A 22,221-nucleotide genomic window follows, 5' to 3' on the forward strand; every position below is an offset into this window, starting at 1 on the left:
TCTCCATGCTCCAACGTGTAAGAACCCAGACAAAGAATTTGCATTAATCACTCAGAAGACCCATAAAAATTACATGTACTGATGGGCTTTTAAGTCCAGTAATGGTTTGTATGTTCTAATGCCCTTATTAGGTGGAGAACAACTGTTTGCAGTATCCATACAGCTTTCCAAAATTCTCTTTACTCACACAATCTTTGGCCAAAAATGTTCTTTTCTTAAAAGATAATTTACCCAAGAACAAAAATCTGTGAGCTGAACTAAAAGCAAAAATCTGTAAGCTGAACTAGAAGCAAAATAATGTTACTTTTCTTCTGCAAACTACTAATCCCCAAATTCCCATGTAATAAAGACAAAGACAAACATGTTTAAAGCCCAGCCTGGGTGACAATCAAGGCTCCTTCCATGGAAGTAGTGGAGGAGTGAGCATAGCCACCCATGGACAAAAGTAAGTTATTTGCAGGATCACCAGGTGAAGAGAAAAAAAATGTTTAAAACAAAACTAATGAAGCCAACACATCTAAGTACTGGTTAGCTGCAATATATTATATTTTTGTTGTTGGGTTTAACCCTATTCCCATAAAAGGATGTCCACGTACACCCTCTGGTTGAAGGGGTTATACCAGGACCATAGCAGCAGCTGCAGTCATGACCCCAGTATTATTTTTTAGTTGGCAATGCTGAAAAATGTAAAAGCAATCCAGCGGTTCAAAAGCTGCTGGATTGCTTTTACATGTGTGGGTGTACATCCACAGGATAAGCTCTGTCTGGGAGTTGAAAGTGGAGTGGGCCCTAGGCCAAGGCAGACAATGGGGCCAAGAGGAGAAGGTCCTTGTACTCCCACACCTCTGTTATCCTTTTTGTATCTCCCCTTTGAATTGTGTTTTTTACCTTTTTGCTTTTTCTGGTTGATATGTAAGTATATTCACTGAGGAAGTAAATAATTACTATCCATAGTGGTTAGATATATATGGATTTTACACTATGGCGCTCCCTTTTGTTTTATGGTGGTGATATCCATTTGGGATTGATTCCCTGAGAAAAATTTGTGGAGCCAGCGATTTATCTCCTCAACACCAGGACCTATATATGCGCAATCTTTTTGGAAGTCCGGTAAGAGGCGTTATGATCGGTAGTGGATAATACACTTGTCTGTCATTACTGTGGATTTTATGAGTACCTTAATCACCTTCTGGTAAGGAGTACCTATATGTGCCTGATCCCCCTATCGGTGTCCATTTACCTGGTTACATATCTTATATCAGAATACCTATGCTTATTATTTTGGTGATCTGGTAAGAAGTGCTAATATTGGTGGAGGATTTCACATATCGTTTTGCTTGTCAGTCACTTCTATTTTTGATGAGCACATTTTTTTATTTGGTAAGGACTCGAGTATTTGCACGAGCTTGGTTCACATATGGTGTTTTTCACTGGTGAATTTAATTTATTTTGTGAGTGCAACACACTATCTATATTTATTTCATTGTGTTGTATGGCATTATGCTATGGCATTCTTCTTTTTTATTTCATGAATACCACACATCTTATTCTTTGGGAGTTCAACTATCGTTCTCTCCAGCCAAGGTGTCAAGATTCCTGTTTGGATTCCTTGCTATATCTATTTATTTTTCTGGTAAGCACAATACCATTGGGAGCCTGGAGTGATCACTTTTTGTTTCAACACATCACCGTTTATAATTTTTGGACTTGTATATGGACACTCATTTGTTCTATTATTGAACTTTCAGCGCAACTTTTATACATTTATTCTGTTTTGGGTGTGGTCAGACTTGAAGTTGCTGCTATTTATCCTTTTCCCATTAGCGCGGTTACTACATTCCTTTATTTTGTTTTATATATATATATATATATATATATATATATATAAGTGTAATACAGTGCTCAGCATAAATGAGTACACCCCTTTTGAAAAGTAAGATTTTAATCAATATCTCAATGAACACAAGGGCAATTTCCACAATCTTGACAAAACTGAGTTTTATAGAACGTTTGTTTAGTTAATTAAATGAAAGTAAGGCTATTAATATAACTTAGATTACAAAATCTTCGGTTTTACTCAAATTAGTTGATGCAAATAGAATACACCCTACAACAAAAACTACTGCATCTAGTATTTTGTATGACCTCCATGATTTATAAGGCCAGCACCAAGTCTTGTAGGCATGGAATGAACAAGTTGGTGACATATTGCAACATCTATCTCTTTTAGAGCCTGGGTAATGGATGGAGAGTAATGCTCAGCTTGTCTCTTCAGAATTACCCATAGGTGTTCAATTGGGTTCAGATCAGGGACATACTTGGCCACTGAATCACTTTCACCCTGTTCTTGAGAAATGAAACAGTGGCCTTAGATGTGTGTTTTGGATCATTGTCATGTTGAAAAAGTACACAACGACCAAAATCATGGAGTGATGTAACATCTACTCTTTCAATATAGAGCAGTACATCTGTGAATTCATGATACCATCAATAAAATGCAGCTCCCCAATACCAGCAGCACTCATGCAGCTCCACAGATGGGCACTGCCACAGCCATGTTTCACTGTAGGCACCATGTATTTTTTTTTTTACTCCTCACCTTTGCGGCACCATACAGTTTTGAAGCCATCAGTTCCAAAAACATTTATCTTGGTCTCATCACTCCAGAGTAGAGAGTCCCAGTAGTCTTCTTTTTGAGCATGGGCCCTGGCAAATTCTAGGTGGGCTTTTTTGTGCATGGGCTTTAGTAGAGGCTTCTTTCGTGGATGACACCCATGCATGCCATTCCTCTGCAGTGTACGCCGTATTGTGTCAAAGGAAACAGCCACCGCAGTTTGGCTTTCTACTTCTTTAAATATTTAACTAACTGCAGTGAACTTGCATGGTGATTTTCTTCAACCCTTCTCACCAGAAGATGTTCCTGTTGAGGTGGATGGCTTGGATGTCTCTGTGAGATGGTTGCATTTCCCTCTTTATTACATTTTTGTATCATTTTTGTTACAGCATTCTGACTGATAAGTAAAGCTTTGCTGATCTTCTTGTAGCCTTCACCTTTCATGTGTAAAGAAACTATTTTCTTTCTCAGGCCTTGTGACATTTCTCCTCCATGTGGTGCCATTGCTGACAGCATGAAATGGGAAGGGTTCTCCTTGTTAAGTAACGCCCTTTTATAATCAACTGTCTGCTGGATACCTGTTTAACCAGTTTTGGACCGGAAGGATTTTCCCCCTTAATGACCAAGCCATTTTTTTGTGATTCAGCACTGCGTTACTTTAACGGACAATTGCACAGTCGTGCGACACTGTACCCAAATAAAATTGATGTCATTTTTTTTCCCACAAATGGAGCTTTCTTTTGGTGGTATTTGATCACCTCTGCGATTTTTATTTTTTGTGCTATAAACAAAAAAAAAAAAAAGGCAACAATTCTGAAAGAAAAAACTATATTTTTCACATTCTGCTATATACTGTAACAATCCCAAACAAAAAATGTAAAAAACAAAATTTTTTAACATTTTAGGCCAATTTGTTTTCTGCTACAAAAAATCACTATAGGCGTATTTTGATTGGTTTGCGCAAAAAAGATTGTGCCTACTAACTACAGGAAAGATTTATGTCATTTTTATTGTTTTGGTTTTTTTACTAGTAATGGCGGTGATCTGCGAACCCCTAACTGACATTTTTGACACTTTTGGGGGGACCAGTGACATTACTAAAGTAATCAGTGCTAAAAATATGCACTGTTACTGTAATAATGACACTGGCAGGGAAGGGGTTAAAACAGTGGGTGATCAAGGGGTTAACCACTTAAGCCCCGGAGGATTTGGCTGCTAAACGACCAGGGGGTATTTTGCGATTCGGCACTGCGTGACTTTAACGGACAATTGCGCGGTCGTGCGACGCTGTACCTAAACGAATTTGGCGTCCTTTTTTCCCCACAAACAGAGCTTTCTTTTGGCGGTATTTGATCATCTGTGCGATTTTTTGATCACGCGCTATAAACAAAAAAAGAGCGTCAATTTTGCAAAAATAGCAATATTTTTCCCCTTTTTTTATATGAAATTCCCCCAAAAAAAAATGTAAAAATCAAAATTTTTTAACATTTTCGGCCAATTTGTTTTATGCTACCTATGTTTGGTAAAAAAAATTGCAAAAAGCGTATTTTGATTGGTTTGCGCAAAAGTTATTGCGTTTACTGACTAAGGGAAAGATATTTGTCATTTTTGTTGTTTTTTTTTAACGCGTAATGGCGGCGATCTGCGATTTTTTTTGCGGTACTGCGACATTGCGGCGGACAGATCGGACCCTTGACTGACATTTTTGACACTTTTGGGGTTACCAGTGACATTTCTACAGTAATCAGTGCTATATATATGCACTGTTACTGTAAAAATACACTGGTAGTAAAGGGGTTAACTTTATTTGAGAGGGAGGGGCTGTGTGTGTCCCTAGGGGCGTGATTCTTACTGTGATTGGCTGTGGCTTCAGCTGTATACAGAGTGATCAACGGATCTACATAGTAGATCCATATGATCAGCTCTCATACAGAGGGGAGAATGACAGGCAGCTTGTTTACACAAGCTGCCTGACTTTCTCCCTCTCCCCCGCCGATCGCAGAGTGGCCGGCGGACATCGGGTCCGCCGGTCACACGCGCGCGGGGGTCCGTGACCACGCGGGAGCGGGAGCGGGAGCGTGCCTTCGGCGACGCGCGCTCTCTCCCTAGACCCTCACAAGCTAGTGACGTAGCCCTACGTCACTTTGCCTGTGAGGGGCTGACCGCCGACGTAGATCGGCGTGCGGCAAGTGGTTAAATGTAAGCCTAGGGGAGTGTTTCTAACTGTATGGGGGTTGGGCTTTTGAAATGTTTACAGAGACCTGTGATCCTATATAGAAGGATCACAGGTACTCTGTAATAATTTCAGAGAGAAGAACGGTCAGCTGACTGTCCTTCTGTCTCAGCGGGGAGCGATCGCGGGTGCCTAGCGGCAATCGGACTCTGCCTGCCCCTTGCATCGTAGTCCCCGATGCTGAGTGGGGGTGGGAGCGTGCCGCCAGTGGCGCTCGCTCGCCCCCTAGCTGCAGGCGTGCGACCAACGTACAGCTACATTGGTTCATGCAGGAGGGGCTGCCTGCCGCAGTAAATCTGGGGTGGGCGGTTCTTAAGTGGTTAATGAATCATTAGACTCACCTGTAGTTGAATTCTTGTTATTAGGATTTTGTTACCTACAATTTTGCTTTGCTCCTAGGGCTTTCATTGGGGTGTATTCATTTTTGCAACATGGTCTTGAATGGATTTGTTAAGAAAAAATTTTTTCTGTGTGCAACTGAACAAAGCTTGGTTGCATTTGTGGGAGTATTTTGTAGTACAGTGTCCCATAGGAAATGTTGATTATGAAAGTAAAGTAAAGGTTTTCTGACAAATCTGTTGGGGTGTACTCATTTATGCTGAGCAGTGTATTTTTTTTCCTTTTTTTCTGAAATGGTCTCTCCACAGATACACTAATTTTGACCGTCTCCTAAAGAAGTGGGCACTGATCCACGAAACGCGCTGAGATTTCAATTCAGCATGCATCCATTTGAATGTATTTGCAATAATGTATACACCCAACTAATTTATGTCAACATATGTGTATCTTGTCCATTTTATTATGACATATGTATTGTCCAATACTGTATGTCCGGGTTTAACCTTAACCCCTTGATGCCCACCTACCTTTGCATATCTCCCTTTGTGCTAGGAGCGCGTCACGGGCTCCCAGAACAGAGACCGGGATCCCACTGGGAGCACTGGACTCCGTACTAACAATGGAGACCCGGATCACCCGATCACGGGTCACCTGATCACTGTGATAGGGTCAGTATATTTTGGACAGGATTTTGTTTTAATTTGTATCAGTGTCAGTCCTGTGTCAGTGTGTTTTAGGTTAGATAAAAAAAAAAAAAAAAAGCAACATGCGCCCTATTGTTTCTGGACTATACTAAAGATAAAAACAACAAGTAACATATACATCTGTGGTGGAATTTATTTTGTGTTGTTTTTAGTGGAATGTTATGATAGTAGCAAGTACTGTATACAGCTACCGTAAATTTAAAAAAAAATGGATTTGAATTACTATTTTGGGACAGTTTTCCTTTGATACAAAAACAAAGTCAGGAAATATCATTACCATTTACCAACAAATAAAAGCCCATTTTGCCCATAAAATAACAAGGTATAATCCACCTGGATGCACAAAGTAGTTGTGATGATATGTACAGTTTTACTAACATGTCAAAGTTGCAAAAGTTTGCTTAGGTATCAAGATTTATTTTACCCTTGGGGGCTAAGGGGTTAATACGGAATACAATTTGTACTTTTTAAGAAATTTGTCATCAATTGTATTTGGCGCAACTCACTAAAGTCCCATGGGAAAAATTCTTTTTAGGTTTCTATAGATTTGGCCAAATTGTGATTCTCCTTAGCAGAGATAATGTAATTGGCTCAGCGATTTCTATAATGACACGAGACCAGGAAATCTCAATAGGGACATGGGACACCATTTCATAAATATATGTGGCAGTCCCTTTATGACTATTTCATAAATCTATGTAGCAGTCCCTTTAAGACTAGCTACTTCTATTTGTACTCATCACATCAGGGAAATAACACAAATATATGATGATTTTACTACAAATTAAAAAAAAAAAAAAACTATTTGTTTCCACAATAAGGAATGGAATGTGTAATTTGTTCAGCAAGCACACAGAAAGATCCTGTGACATTATTTATTATTTATACATTTGTTCTTGTATACCACATATACCACAACCTCATTGAGTTGGAATTTGGGCTCATATTTTTGTTAAGATTTTGTACTCCCTGACCTTTGAGTGTAACTGATGCTGGTATCACAAATAAATTCATATTTTCCTTTCAAACAATTTATGTATCATTTTATGTGATCTGTAGGATGAACAGACTCTTAGTAGTTAGGGATAAGGTTTGTGTTCACTGCTATTATGGGTTTGAAGCAAATTCTTTAATCCTGGCCAATTTTATTGTACAGATTTGCCTGGGAGATTTTTTTTTTCAAATTGGAGCATTCACTTACTACTGGAAAATAGAGATGGAAGCAGCGCTCTTAGTTCCGGTGACCCAGTCCAAACACGAGATTCTCTCCCAGGTGTTGTGGCTCAGTGTGTCCCTGCACACTAAATCAGCATACAAACATGGAAAGAGCCAGCAACATTGCAATCCTTTGAAGTGTACTTTATTTAGTTACATCAGAGTGACAATAAAATAATAGCGCTGACACGTTTCGGCAAAAAGCCTTAGTCGCAGGCCACTGCATCGTTTGAAAGAAAAAAAAGTACAAGAACAGTGTGCACCTAAACCACCTTACATTTTATCACTCACATTCATCACACATCCCTATCCCCATAAATACAGTAAAAGTTAGGCATACACTGGATAGGCCTTTTATCCCTGACTGCTGCTGGACAATTTTACACTGTCTAATCCTCTGCCGTACCTTAAAGTGGTTGTAAACCCTTACATATACCCAGTGAAGTGACTGGCTTTAGGTGATACACAGAGATGAAACAAATCCTCCTACATAGATTGTACCTGTCTATCTATCCTCTTTTCTCTACATCTGTTCAACTTGCTGAATTTACAAAGCTTGTCCGAGTGTTCAGAAAAAAGGGGATGAAGAGCTGAAATTACCCTCTGCAGAGCTCAGTGAGGAGAGCTCTGACAGCTGATTGGAGGGAAGGGACGTCCCCCCCCCCTCCACACACAGCACACAGGAACAGAGCTGAGGCTGTAAATCTGCTGGAGCTTCCTCCCCTGTCACCTTTTTTCTCCTGGTATCAGGAAAACTTCAGAAGTGATTAATGCTGATAGCAAAGAAACGAAGCAGTAAACAAAAGTGACACTTAGTGCTCTTCATTGAGACAAGTACATGCTATGGAGGGATATGCTTTGTTCATATTTTATGTCTGAGGTTTACAACCACTTTAAAATCTTAGTGCAGTTAAAATCAGAAGCCAAAAAAATCAGCACAAGAAATATAACTTAGGCTCCTTTCACACAAACGATCCGATCAGATCCGCCTGTCAGTTTTTTTGAGCGGATCTGATCGGATCCTCCATGCATCCCTATGGAGTGGCGGATGTCAGCGGTGACATGTGGCGACGGCGGCGGCTTCAGCTTCCCCCCCCTCAGTTTTCTGCATCTCCTCCCTCCATCTCCGTGGCCAATGGCATGGCTTCTCCTTTTGGCCAATCAGGAAAGGGGTTTCAGGACCCGCTTCCTGATTGACCAGGAGGAGGATCCATGTGACAATAGTGAATATTCATTCGCTATTGTTACACAACTGGGTGAGCCCACCGTTTTTTTTAGCCCATTAGAGCCTCTGGCTCTAATCACATGGTAAAAAAAAAAAAGCCCCATTGAACTGCATTCGGCACCCTGCATGTAGATTAGGGGGGCGGACGCATGGATAGGGGGGATGGCGCCCCTACGCCCCCAATACACCAGCTTTTTTTTTTTAATTCTTTATTTAAAGGTATGCAAAATATACAGATATGGTAATGAAACTTGGTATCATAATCCAATTATCCGTTATCTGTGGTACAGAACTAGAAAGAAACCAACGTGATCTGGGTGACATCAATCCCGATAAATTCCCACAGTCAGATCATAAGTAAAACATTTCAGACATCACAAAAGTTCCAGTAATTCGAACATCAGATCTTGCCACTTGACAACTAAGGTAGGCGGAAACAAATCATGTGAGAACCCCCAAACAAAGTCACAACCTCCACCGGCATCTGTCTCCTGGCCGGTATAAGAAGGCAATGAACCTCCACTCCCAGGGGCAATCACGCATATAATCACAACAATTCTACCCATAAGTGTGTACCAAAAGGTATTTTCAAGTGTTTTCAAACAGAAAAGTGTCCCAGAAATGAAGTAAGATAAAGAAGAGAAACAGTGGCTCTGCACATGCTCAGTTGCTCTCCATTTTTAGGCACTGCTGAGTTTGTAAAGGCCGATCTGCTGACGGCTTTAAAATGGAATTAAACCCTCCTATCCCTTAATTAAATCCCTAGCCATTAATGTTTAAACCGCTGGCAACAAAAGTGAGTACTCCAGTTAAAATGTCCCAATTGGGCCCAAAGTGTCAATATTTTGTGTGGCCGCCATTATTTGCCAGCACTGCCTTAACCCTCTTGGGCATGGAGTTCACCAGAGTTTCACAGGTTGCAACTGGAGTCCTTTTCCACTCCTCCATGATGACATCACAGAGAGGGTCAATTTAAGAGACCTTGCTCTCCTCTACCTTCCGTTTGAGGATGCCCCACAGATGCTCAACAGGGTTTAGGTCTGGAGACATGCTTGACCAGTCCATTGCCTTTACCTTATGCTGCTTTAGCAAGGCAGTGGCTGCTTTAGCAAGGCAGTGTGTTTGGAGTCGCTATCATGTTGGAATACTGCCCCGCGGCCCAGTGTCCAAAGGGAAGGGATCATCCTTTGCTTCAGTATGACACAGTACATGTTGTCATTCATGGTTCCCTCAATGAACTGTAGCTCCCCAGTGCTGGCAGCACTCATGCAGCCCCAGACCATGACAATCCCACTACCATGCTTGACTGTAGGCAAGACACACTTGTCCTTGTACACCTCACCTGGTTGCCGCCACACACGGTTGACACCATCTGAACCAAATAAGTTTACCTTGGTCTTATCAGACCACAGGACATGGTTCCAGTAATCCATGTCCTTAGTCTGCTTGTCTTCAGCAAACTGTTTGCAGGCTTTCTTGTGGATCATCTTTGAAAAAGGCTTCCTTCTGGGACTATAGCCATGCAGACCAATTTGATGCAGTGTGCGGCGTCTGGTCTGAGTACTGTCAGGCTGACCCTCCACCCATTCAACCCCTGCAGCAATGCTGGCAGCACTCATACGTCTATTTCCCAAAGACAACTTCTGAATATGACGCTGAGCATGTGCACTCAACTTCTTTGGTCGACCATGACGAGGCCTGTTCTAAGTGGAACTTGTCCTGTTAAACCGCTGTATGGTCTTGGCCACCGTACTATAGCTCAGTTTCAGGGTTCTGGCAATCTTCCTATAGCCTAGGCCATCTTTATGTAGAGCAAAAATTCTTTTTTTCAGATCCTCAGAGAGTTCTTTACCATGAGGTGCCATGTTGAACTTCCAGTGACAAGTATGAGAGAGTGAGAGAAATAACACCAAATTTAACTCACTTGCTCCCCATTTACACCTGAGACTTTGTAACACTAACACATCATATAACACTGGGGAGGTAAAACTGCTAATTGGGCCCAATTTGGACATTTTCACTTAGGGGTGTACTCACTGTTGTTGCCAGCAGTTTAGACATCACTCTTATATGGTTATCACAGGGCAAGATTTTCTCATTACATTTAGAACAAGATCCCAAGCTCTGCTATGGGGCAGAGAGCCGGAACATAAGCTGCCCCGGAGCACTAGGTAATGTCAGAACCCAGACTCCACCCAGAGGGGAAAAAGTCACTCTCCAGTTGACCAGAACAATCCAGAATCGGGGGAACATGCAGTGCCTCCCTGCCAGGGAGGATTGGCAGAGGGAGGAGCAGCTTACATGCAGGGTCTGCTTACATAAACTAGAAGGAGAAGCACAGCAACCACATTACCTTGCTCCCACACATTTCACAACAGGTGCATTGAGAGAGAGTTGCTGTCGAAGGAAATCAAAACCTGTCCTATCTGCCAGGACAGGTTCCCTTGGAATTATTTAGTATGTGCATTGCATCTGTTACCTTTTTCTTCCACTTTTATTATTGTCTAGTAATGTTGATTGTTGATTGAAGTGGAGAAATTATTTAGAGCTTGTTTTGTTGATTAGGTATGTTTATCGCAAGAAACATTCCTTGAGATAACAATAAAAGTGATTAAAAAAAAACATTAAAAGGTATGTAGCACCCTCTAGTGTGCTACAACTGTCGGAGTAGGGAAAATATATTCTGACTCATGTCTAAACCCTGTGAGTCTTTGAATCTGGGTCAGGGTTATAAGAGTTCAAGGCAACAAGACTCATACAGACAGCTATATGGTGCCCCCCCCTGGTTCTGGAATGGTGGAGAATGTTCTAGAAGCTGGTGGACAGAGGCTAGGAGGGTTGTTCTGCATATTTAGAGGAGCTTAGCCAGTCCTCAGGTGGTGGGCCTAGCAGGGGACTAAGTGAGCTCCTAAATATGAATCACAATGCAGAGACGTCTGGTGGAAGATGGAGATTCAGAGCTGTGGAGGCTGTCAGTGGCCCTGGAGCCTAGTCCTGGGGAGGGGAGGGGGGAGCTGTGCCCCAGGCTGGGGCTCGGTGCTGGCCTGGGCGGATTCTGACAACAGGAAAAGCTTGGAGGGAGTCTTCCCCGAAGGGCAGTGGAGCAAGGAGGACAATGTGAGTACTAAAGGGCGGTGCAGGGACTTACAAGGGGAGAGACTGCCACATGTAGCTAGCAGGTCTCTGGTGAAGACAATGGTGTGCTTAAGTCTTCTTTAAACATTGCCCTGGAAGATCTCCAGAGAGTCAGTCAGGTAGACTGGTGAAGAGAGTTAGTCAGGTAGACTGGTGAAGAGAGTCAGTCGGCTAGGCTGGTGAAGAAACAGTCAGGTGGGCTGGTGAAGAGGCAGCCGGGTGGGCAAGCATTTCCTGCAGTGGTAGAGCTTGGACCAGTGTCTATAGGGGAGTTGGAAGTACTCCAAGGTGCAGTTCACACCACATTGTGCTACCTTCTAAATGGACTGAGAGTTCCTAGCCTGTAAGGGGCTGTTGCTGATCAAATAGACACTGTTGCTTGTACAGAAGGATCAATGGGAATTGTATATAGGGAGGAAGTTGTCCCTGGTTTTGTCACTATTTGGGCATCCCATAATTCCTATCCTCATCCCAGTTATTATCCCCCCCCCCCCCCCCAATAAAAAAAAAAAAAATCTCAAGAACTCTTCACTATGTCTGGATGAAAGCTGAAAATGTAATGTGCCTGACCATGCAGCAGTGGGGAACCCTGTCACCTGAATCCCCTACATGGGTAGTGCTACAGGTATAGTGTAAAAAAAATAATGAAAAAATATTTAAAGCACCCCTATCCCCCCATGCTCGAGAATGCATGAGTTGGTACCACGTTGGTATGTAAACAGCGATCGCACCACACATATGAGCTATCACTGCGAACTTCAGATCGATAGCAATAAATCTAACACTAGACCACCTGAGTACATTTGAGGTGGTAATTTGTAAAGGATTTTAAACAGTTGCCTATGTACAGTATAATATAATTTACGTAGTTTGTTCCTGTTCAATGTTTGGCATCTATTTTACTCTGCCTAACATCATATTTTATATTTTACCAAACAAATGGGTGTTATGTTATGTTTTTGTGCATTAAAATTAATTAAAGTGAACGTGACACTGCCCCCTTAGAGGACTGCTGAGAATTACACCTTCTGGATTCCCCTGAGTTACCCTTAGCAACTGACAGCAAATGAACAGCGATGAAAGTTCTTGGCTCAGCCAATAATCAATCCAGGGTTTGTTGTTTTTTGTGGTTTTATTGAGAACTTGGATAGGAGAAGGGCTGAGTGGGATACTCCAACTATTAACTATTCACAGTCTGAGGGACAGCTTACTGTAGAATGTGGCAATGCTGCTGCCTCACTTTGCCACTAAGTGAAGATACTTTAAATGCTCCTGTGTAAATATTCTCTTCAGGGTTCTGAAACTGGCACCCCCTTTTCTCTCAATGCCTGTGTGCTGACACCCGTCCGCTGACCCTAGCTTCTGGAGTGGTCCCCTTCCTGGCAGACACCTGGGCAAGTTCCTCTGTACTCACGGACACTGTTTTTCCAGAGTCACCATTGCCTCCAAACTCCACTTGTCAGCATCCATTGGACCTCTGGGTTCAGCCACACTCTCCGGTTCACCAGGCCGACTTCCTGTGACCACCTTCCACAATTTCAGAGGAGGAGACAGCTGTCACCCTCCCTCTGGGACTTGGCTTCCCACTCCCTCAGACCAGATGAATCACACATGGACACATGCAGCAAGCATAACTAATAATCAGGCTCCCCTGATAAGCAGACAGAGCAAACTATATTTCACCTGCCTAGCACCTATCTAGGAGGGTGCTACATGTATTTAAATAAATGCGTTTGAAAAGCCACTGCACCAATACTGTGCGACATAAAAAATTATACCACCCACCATTTTATTCTTTAGGGCCTCTGCTTTAAAAATATATAATGTTTGGGGATTCTAAGTAACTTTCTAGCAAAAAATACTGAAAGAAAAACCATTTAGGATTTGCATTTATCATTGGTCAGGAGAGAAGCAACTCCCATTTACTATCACCACTGTATCATTGTTATTTCAGGACCAGATTCTTCTACAAATAATATGACAGCATACAGAGTTTCAATGTCATTCAGAAAGCATGAACATCAGCATCACCATAGATCTAGGAAAGATCAGAACCCTGACTCTACCCAGAGGGACAGAAGCTACTCTCTGATCAGATCTACTCAGAACCCGAAAGCAGTTTGGAGGAGCTGGAAGATGAAACTAGCAGACTACTGTACTCCCACCATTTTTACACCAGCTGCAGCACAAGATGGATCCCGGAGACAGAAACTTGTCCAATTCCCAAGTGTGACTTGGAATAATAGTAAACGTGTCCTCTCCCACTTTTACTATTCCTGAGGCAAAGTGATTGTTTTTTTTTAGCAGGTGAAATAATTTCGAAATTATTTTGTTGATCTATAACATTTCTTTCAGCCACCAGTTCCAGTTTTTACCCCCTTAATGACCAGGCCATTTTTTGCTATTCAGTACTGTGCTACAGTGCCTTGCGAAAGTATTCGGCCCCCTTGAACTTTTCGACCTTTTACCACATTTCAGGCTTCAAACATAAAGATATAAAACTGTAATTTTTTGTGAAGAATCAACAACAAGTAGGACACAATCATGAAGTGGAACGAAATTTATTGGATATTCCAAACTTTTTTAACAAATAAAAAACTGAAAAATTGGGCGTGCAAAATAATTCAGCCCCTTTACTTTCAGTGCGGCAAACTCTCTCCAGAAGTTAAGTGAGGATCTCTGAATGATCCAATGTTGACCTAAATGACTAATGATGATAAATAGAATCCACCTGTGTGTAATCAAGTCTCCGTATAAATGCACCTGCACTGCGATAGTCTCAGAGGTCCGTTTAAAGCGCAGAGAGCATCATGAAGAACAAGGAACACACCAGGCAGGTCCGAGATACTGTTGTGGAGAAGTTTAAAGCTGGATTTGGATACAAAAAGATTTTCCAAGCTTTAAACATTCCAAGGAGCACTGTGCAAGCGATAATATTGAAATGGAAGCAGAATCAGACCACTGCAAATCTACGAAGACCTGGCCGTCCCTCTAAACTTTCAGCTCATACAAGGAGAAGACTGATCTGAGATGCAGCCAAGAGGCCCATGATCACTCTGGATGACCTGCAGAGATCTACAGCTGAGGTGGGAGACTCTGTCCATAGGACAACAATCAGTCGTATACTGCACAAATCTGGCCTTTATGGAAGAGTGGCAAGAAGAAAGCCATTTCTTAAAGATATCCATAAAAAGTGTTGTTTAAAGTTTGCCACAAGCCACCTGGGAGACACACCAAACATGTGGAAGAAGGTGCTCTGGTCAGATGAAACCAAAATCGAACTTTTTGGCAACAATGCAAAATGTTATGTTTGGCGTAAGAGCAACACAGCTCATCACCCTGAACACACCATCCCCACTGTCAAACATGGTGGTGGCAGCATCTTGGTTTGGGCCTGCTTTTCTTCAGCAGGGACAGGGAAGATGGTTAAAATTGATGGGAAGATGGATGGAGCCAAATACAGGACCATTCTGGAAGAAAACCTGATGGAGTCTGCAAAAGACTTGAGACTGGGACGGAGATTTGTCTTCCAACAAGACAATGATCCAAAACATAAAGCAAAATCTACAATGGAATGGTTCACAAATAAACATATCCAGGTGTTAGAATGGCCAAGTCAAAGTCCAGACCTGAATCCAATCGAGAATCTGTGGAAAGAACTGAAAACTGCTGTTCACAAATGCTCTCCATCCAACCTCACTGAGCTCAAGCTGTTTTGCAAGGAGGAATGGCCAAAAATTTCAGTCTCTCGATGTGCAAAACTGATAGAGACATACCCCAAGCAACTTACAGCTGTAATCGCAGCAAAATGTGGCGCTACAAAGTATTAACTTAAGGGGGCTGAATAATTTTGCACGCCCAATTTTTCAGTTTTTTATTTGTTAAAAAAGTTTGAAATATCCAATAAATTTCGTTCCACTTCATGATTGTGTCCCACTTGTTGATTCTTCACAAAAAATTACAGTTTTATATCTTTATGTTTGAAGCCTGAAATGTGGCAAAAGGTTGAAAAGTTCAAGGGGGCCGAATACTTTCGCAAGGCACTGTACTTTAACTTGTAATTGTGCGGTCATGGAAGGATGTACCCAAACTAAATTTATATAATTTTTTTCACACAAATATAGCTTTCTTTTGGTGGTATTCAATCACCACTGGGTTTTTCATTTTTTATTATATAAAAGAAAAAAAAACATTTCTACTTTGTGCCATAATACATATCAATAAAAAAAAAATCTTCGTGAATTTAGACCAAAATGTATTCTACTACATGTTTTGGACAAAAAAAATTAGTGTATATTGATTGATTTGCAAGAAAGTTATAGCATCTGTAAACTATGATTTATATACCAGAATTTTTTTTTATCTTTTCTTATACTTTTATACTAGTAATGGCAGTTATCAACAACGATAATGTGACTGTTATAGTGCGGCGCCCAATTTTAAACTAACTCACACTGGGTGGAAACTGACTAACTGGCACTGACATCACCAGTGACACTAATACAGTGATCATTGATAATACTATACACTGTTATTATACTAATGACACTGGGAAAGGGTTTTACATCTCTGGGTATTCAAAGGGTTATGTGTGTGCCTAACAAGTGTTAATGTGTGTAATGTGTGCTGCTTTTCACTAAAAATCTCTCTGTTCCTTCTCCCTGCAAATCATGGAGAAGAAGCAAAGAGGTTGTTCCCTCTGTACAGAGCCCTGTGTTGTTTGTCCGGCGCCATTTTGCCGTAGGCCGGCGGCACTGGAAATGAGGAATCCGTCCATTCGGGTGATTTGATGGGATCCCTTTTTGCCCTTCGCCATCTGGGGGGTCAACGAGAGGCAGATGGAGGTGAGTATGTCGTCCTGGGGGGTCTGTGGAGGCTGAAGTCCCGGGTGGCCGAGCTGAGCTGCAGAGCTATGCGGCCATCTCCAGCGCTGTACGCCACGCCCCTCCGCTATTGCTTATTGAACTGAACTGAAATGTAATTCTTTATTAATATATTTTTTAAAATTATCAGCAAATTGTTAATAGAATTCAGAAAGCATAGACTGTTAAAAAGTACATTTTAAATATCAAAATTTTATAAAGTTCAGTGAAAATAGCTTAAAGTAGACTTCCACCCTGTATTTGAAGTTTGGCCCCCGACGTTGCTGATCACATTTCAATGAATATTCTAAAGGTTTTCTGGTTCTTTTTAAAGCATTTTACCCTTTTCGGGTCACTAAAAAGCTCCACTTTTGGATGCCCATTGGCTCCTTTAATATGGGCCATCAATCCCAGGAGTCAATGGGCAGCTTGCAGTACACCCAGTGCTCTGCTTGTTGTTCACACACTGCAGGATTGAGATCAGGAGGTGCATGCTCTGTACTTTGGAACAGCCCAGCATTTATGACATAGATATCCCAGGAGGCTGCAGGTGATCAATTACGATTCACCCTTTCAGTCAGTGAGAAATGTGGAAGTGCGGGGGGGGGGGGGGCACTGTTGGAAAAAAAGGCATTTACAAAATAAAAAAAATAAATAAATGTAATGGTGAAAGCATGAGAAGGTGGGGAGCAGATGAGAGGAAGCCAGTTTCAGGTGTGAAGGGTCAATTTTGGGTTACGTAACCTAGTTTTCCATCTGTTACAGTTTTTTTTTTTTATGCTTGGTGTTCTGCTTTTAATATGAAAAAAAAAATCAAGAAAAGTACACATATCCTAATAGTATACTAAGTAGATATATATCTTATTCTTGGAATTCTTACATTTTTTTGTGGTTGAATCCTCTATCTAAGGGGATGTGGCAGAACTTTTTTAGATTCCTATTTATTTAACAAAAAAAAAATTACAATGAAGTTTGCAGCTTTGATCAGCACAACAGGACACTTATAGACCCTTGTCAGCCCTTGCACAGGGTGACAGATGGCTGACAAGTACTGCGTGGCACTTCTAGCAAGCTTTTTTTTTCCAAGCCTTTTTTCCTTTCAGGTATCTACTTGTTGCCGTTAATTGCTAAGCGAAATCCCTTAAATTGCTGGCAAATCCATTGCTTCCTTTTACAAAGGACGCTGGAGCTATAGAATCTTTTCTCTCCACAATGGGTAGGCTTGTCTATCTTCTCTGCAGTGAAAATTAAATTCAAAGCCAAGGTGAGGAGGTGTGTCCGCCTCTCTGGCCTCAGATTTATAATTAGACTTTACAAATACACTTGAGCAAAGATTATGACACATTATGCATTTTTAAAGTCCCTCAAAATGTTATTTAATTAAAGAACAGGTGGATTATATATATAGAATGAGTATTCCTGTGCCCAAGCCTAGTCCCTGCAATGAGTGGAATAGTGCACCTCTATACAACATAGAGGTAACATGGCCAAAGGCCAGCACAGTGTTCACTAGCTCAGTGCTCCTACTACGTTGCCACATCTGTGCCAAGCTGTATTGGTCATAGCGAACAATGGAAGTGTCCCCAGTGCATGCGTAAAGACAAAGACTAGGCAGACTTGTTTCTGCTCTTTGGAGCCAGATCCTGACTTTAACTATGACATACAGTAGATTATAAGGGTAGGCTTATAAAAGTGATAGAGTTATTTCCGAAAAATGGATTTCAACACAAATTTACGAATTTCACCAGTATCAAAGTTTCACTGAAGCAACATTTCTCTGTTTCACTCATTCAACTGCAAATTTGCTTTAAACCATATATTGTCTCTTCATTATCTATTTAAAAGTAAATCTAAATAAAAGTGAATACCCTCAGTCTTTGAAGACTTTTCAGAGGAATGGATTTCACCAGTCAGAGTCACTACTATCAGGTCGCTCACCTCAATAGGGTTCTGGACTTGTGCAACCACATGACAACTAAGCTATGGATCTCCTTAAAACAAGCCATGTCTTTCATCCCCCTATGGGCTCTCCCATGGTTACACTCCTCTTGTCTGGCATTGGTGAGGGCTCATCCCATTATAGACACTAAACGTAAAGTGTCCCTTTGGACCAGTCCTAGAGCAATCAACTCCTCATTCGATTCCCCCATGTAAAAGGAAAGCCAGATTTCCCTCCAGCAATGTCAGACCCCAGATTCCATGCATTCCTTGGGGCAAATAAATTTGGAGTAAAAGGTTTCCGAAGTAATGGTGGATGGAAATCCATTTTGGAGATCCAATCTTTATTATTCCCGCCTTTTCTGATCTGCAGTAGCGAGCAACTCAACTCCGACATCTTTTTTCCATTACATGGCCGGTCCTCCTCTCTAGTTCTACTTCTTTCGCAAATAGCTATGATAACTCTCATCCTTTCCGACATGGCCTCTCCACCACATATGCTACACTGTTCTCCCCTCAAGATAATTACACCCTATCCTTCATAGCTGAATGGGAGAACGATTTGAACACAACCTTGCCCTCTGAACAGAGGAAATTCATCCTCTTCATGCACAAATCTTCCATTTCATTGACATTGAAAAAATCTGGTTATAAATTGCTCACTAGATGGTACAGGGTTCCTGATCTGCTTCACCTTATGTACCCTAAAGTCGACCTCAATTGCTGGAGATGTGGTGGGTGCTCTTTCACATTTTTGCTCTTGCCCACGGATCTGCACTTTTGGCAAGGTTTTTTACATGATACAGCAATTCACGGGTCTGGCTGGACTCAACCAGCTGCCTGTTTGCTACAGCTTAGCTTGTTGTCCAAGGATAAAGATCACCAGGCCCAAGGAGTGTGTCCCAGCACAGTGGACATCCCCAACCCCACCCAAAGTTGGACAATGAATCAGCAGGGTGAATGATATTTGGCATATGGAGGACTTCAAAGTCTCCTTACATAAACAGGAAGCCCATTTTAAGAAAACATGGTTCTATTGGACTAAATTTATTTTCTCTGAGAGATATCAGGCTCTCCTCACCTCCAACTCCACACAGGGAGATTAACACTGCTTCCTTAAGTGTCCGACTAACTCCCCATCTGTGTCTCCCCTATACCTCTTATTTTTCTCTCCCTACCCTTCTCAGTTTCTTCCTTTACTCTTCTTTCTCAGAGGGTCCCACTCCCAACTCCACACCTTTCCCTATCCTTAAAGCGGAGTTTCGGGCACAGAAATAATTTTTCAACAAACATACCCCCGGGACAGTCAGGGCTAGTACATTCCACAATGGCTAGCCACTGATCTGTCCCGGTTCGCACTTACCTTTCAGAAGAAATACTCACTTATAAAATTTCTTCCCCAGCGTTTCCATCTCTCTTGTGGGCAGCTGAAGCCGGCGCGGTCCTCTTCGGCGTCTTCTTCTCCCAGAATGCGCCTGCACCGGCCCCTCTCGTCACTTCCGGTGCGGCGCCGCATTCCTCCACAGCTTCTGGGCATGCCCAGAAGCTGTTTAGCAGGGGAATGCGGCGTCGCCCGGAAGTGACGAGCGGGGCCGGTGCCGTCACATTGATTCCTGGGAGCGATGACGTTCAGCTCCCAGGAATCAGTGCAAGCCCGGAAGTAACGGCGGAGCCGCAGCACAGAGGGAGGAAGTGAAGACTAGGTGAGTATATTCGATCTTCAATTACAAGGTGAGTAAATAAAAGAAAAAAAAACCTAACTATCCAATTCCTTTTCAAGTGAAGGGGAACAAGCGGGCGGGCACAAAAAAAAAATATCGATTTTGTGCCCGGAACTCCGCTTTAAATACCATATACATTTATACTGTGGGACATTATGTTTAGTTCCCCTGTAGGTGACCTATGGATCTTACTGTTCTAGATACTTATCATACCTACCCAAAAACTTATAACCAAGCCCTTTTTACCTGCAAGTCTATTAGACCTGAAGTCAATAATCCAGACCTTTCTAGTGCAAAATGTTTTTCTTTGAGTTAGTTAGTGCCATGGTTATCTTTTACTGTTCATGGCTTTTAACGTTATGGATAAAAGTCTAATTTGTTACTCGCTCTTATGGATAATAAATAAATAAATTTAAAAAATGTAAATTTCACATTGCCTGCAAAGCATTTCACCAAAATAGCAATGTTTCCTAATTTTTGCTGAAGCTTCTGAGAAATTAAAAGCAATATTCTATCATTCCGACTAGTAGTGAAGAAGCTGTGTCAGATCTTTTTTGGATGTCTGTGTCCCTGCTGAAAAGATTCCCCTTGTCTGTATTTTCTGGTGACAACCCTCACCAGAGCTGAAAGTGATAGGAAAATCCAACATTCTACAGTTGTCACCAAAACAGGAACTGAGGAGAAATCTTCAAATGAGGCCTGTTTGGGTGATAGAGAGTTTGGACCTTTATTTTGGACAGATTTCCTCTCACTTCCTGTTCTGCCTCTAGGACGGGGGGGGGGGGTAAAGGAAATCTACCCAAAGACAGATAGACAGCAAAAATAGAAATTAGTCATTTTCTACTCTATCAAAAAAATAAAATAAAAATAAAATAATGCTTTGGTTTTTGATACACTTAAACTGCTTTTACAGTCTTTTTATAAAAGCATGGTTTTATTCACAGTAAAAAATAAAGTTTGGGCTTTAGATGCACTTGAACTGCTTTTGATTTTGTATAAAAAAGAATGCAAATGCTTTGCGCATAGAAAAATAATTCAAACAAACATGGGGGCAGAAGGGTCAGTATATGGAAGAAAAGGTTTTTATTGTCTTCTTTGAATGAAGGAAACATTACGTAGGACACATTAATGCAGCTTTCCTCCTCCTGACATCTCATCATCATCCAGGGCACTATGTCTTATGTCCCAGTTGTTCTACCTGTGCTGTGTCAAGTGTTGCACACTATACTTTACCCAAGCACTGTGCTCTGTCTCACCCAGAGATTCAAGGCTAAGCACTGTACATTATGTTTTCCATCTTTTCAGCTTCATGCTGTGTTAATACTGAAAATGGCTTGTTGGTAGCAGATGCACAGGTATATAGTTAAATTGAAAAAACTCAGTCTGATTCAAAAGCTGGATTTGTTGTAAAATAAGTACTGTAACTGTGAAATTTCTAGGCAATTAATGCATAACAGCGAGCAAGGACGCAGTACTGCAGACTTTATGAAACATATATGGACACATTTAAAGGAACAGTACTGGGAGAGCTTGGAGGGAAACATGTCTTTAGTGGGCCAATAGCAAGCTTTCCATGCCACAATTCCCAACTAAGTTTATGCCCTCCTGGGAATTTCTGGGGATTCCTACTTACCTTTACATGTTCCAGCACCTCCTGGTGCTTTCTTTATAATAAAAAATAAATAAACAATTTAACAGGGAATAAAGGAAACCAATGATAAAGTCCACAGAAGAAGTGTGGACTTACTAACACAAGAAACTGGGAGATAGTTTAACCCTTTGATAACTACCAAAAATGAAATATTGGGTGACTTTTGGATTTAAATGGGAAAATTACTTTTTTCGTGTAGTAGCATTTCTTTCCTGGACTCTTTTGGCTACTGGTGACTTCATTAAATGATGGTAAATGAAATAATGGTTTCAGTGACATCTGTTGCCACTCTGAATGAAGTGCTATCTCTCTACAGGCGTTGTGACATGAGTACATTGGACATAATTGGTCTGGCTGGAAAGGTAAGTACTCTGGATCTCTCCAGTCTCTCCCCTAAATGGCCTCTGGGATATAAAGCATTACAATTGTGGCCATATACACCCCAAAACTATTGAGACTTGTAGCAAGGGCAGTGACATCTACCTTTCAAAGTACTAACTTAGACACAGCCTGGGCCTTCTAATACTCAATAACCAGAATTCATTGAAGCTTTGGTTCTCAGGATTTATCAGTTAACTGAATAT

This window comes from Pelophylax lessonae (genome assembly GCF_965119305.1).
Source record: "Pelophylax lessonae genome assembly, chromosome: 3".
NCBI lineage: Eukaryota > Metazoa > Chordata > Amphibia > Anura > Ranidae > Pelophylax > Pelophylax lessonae.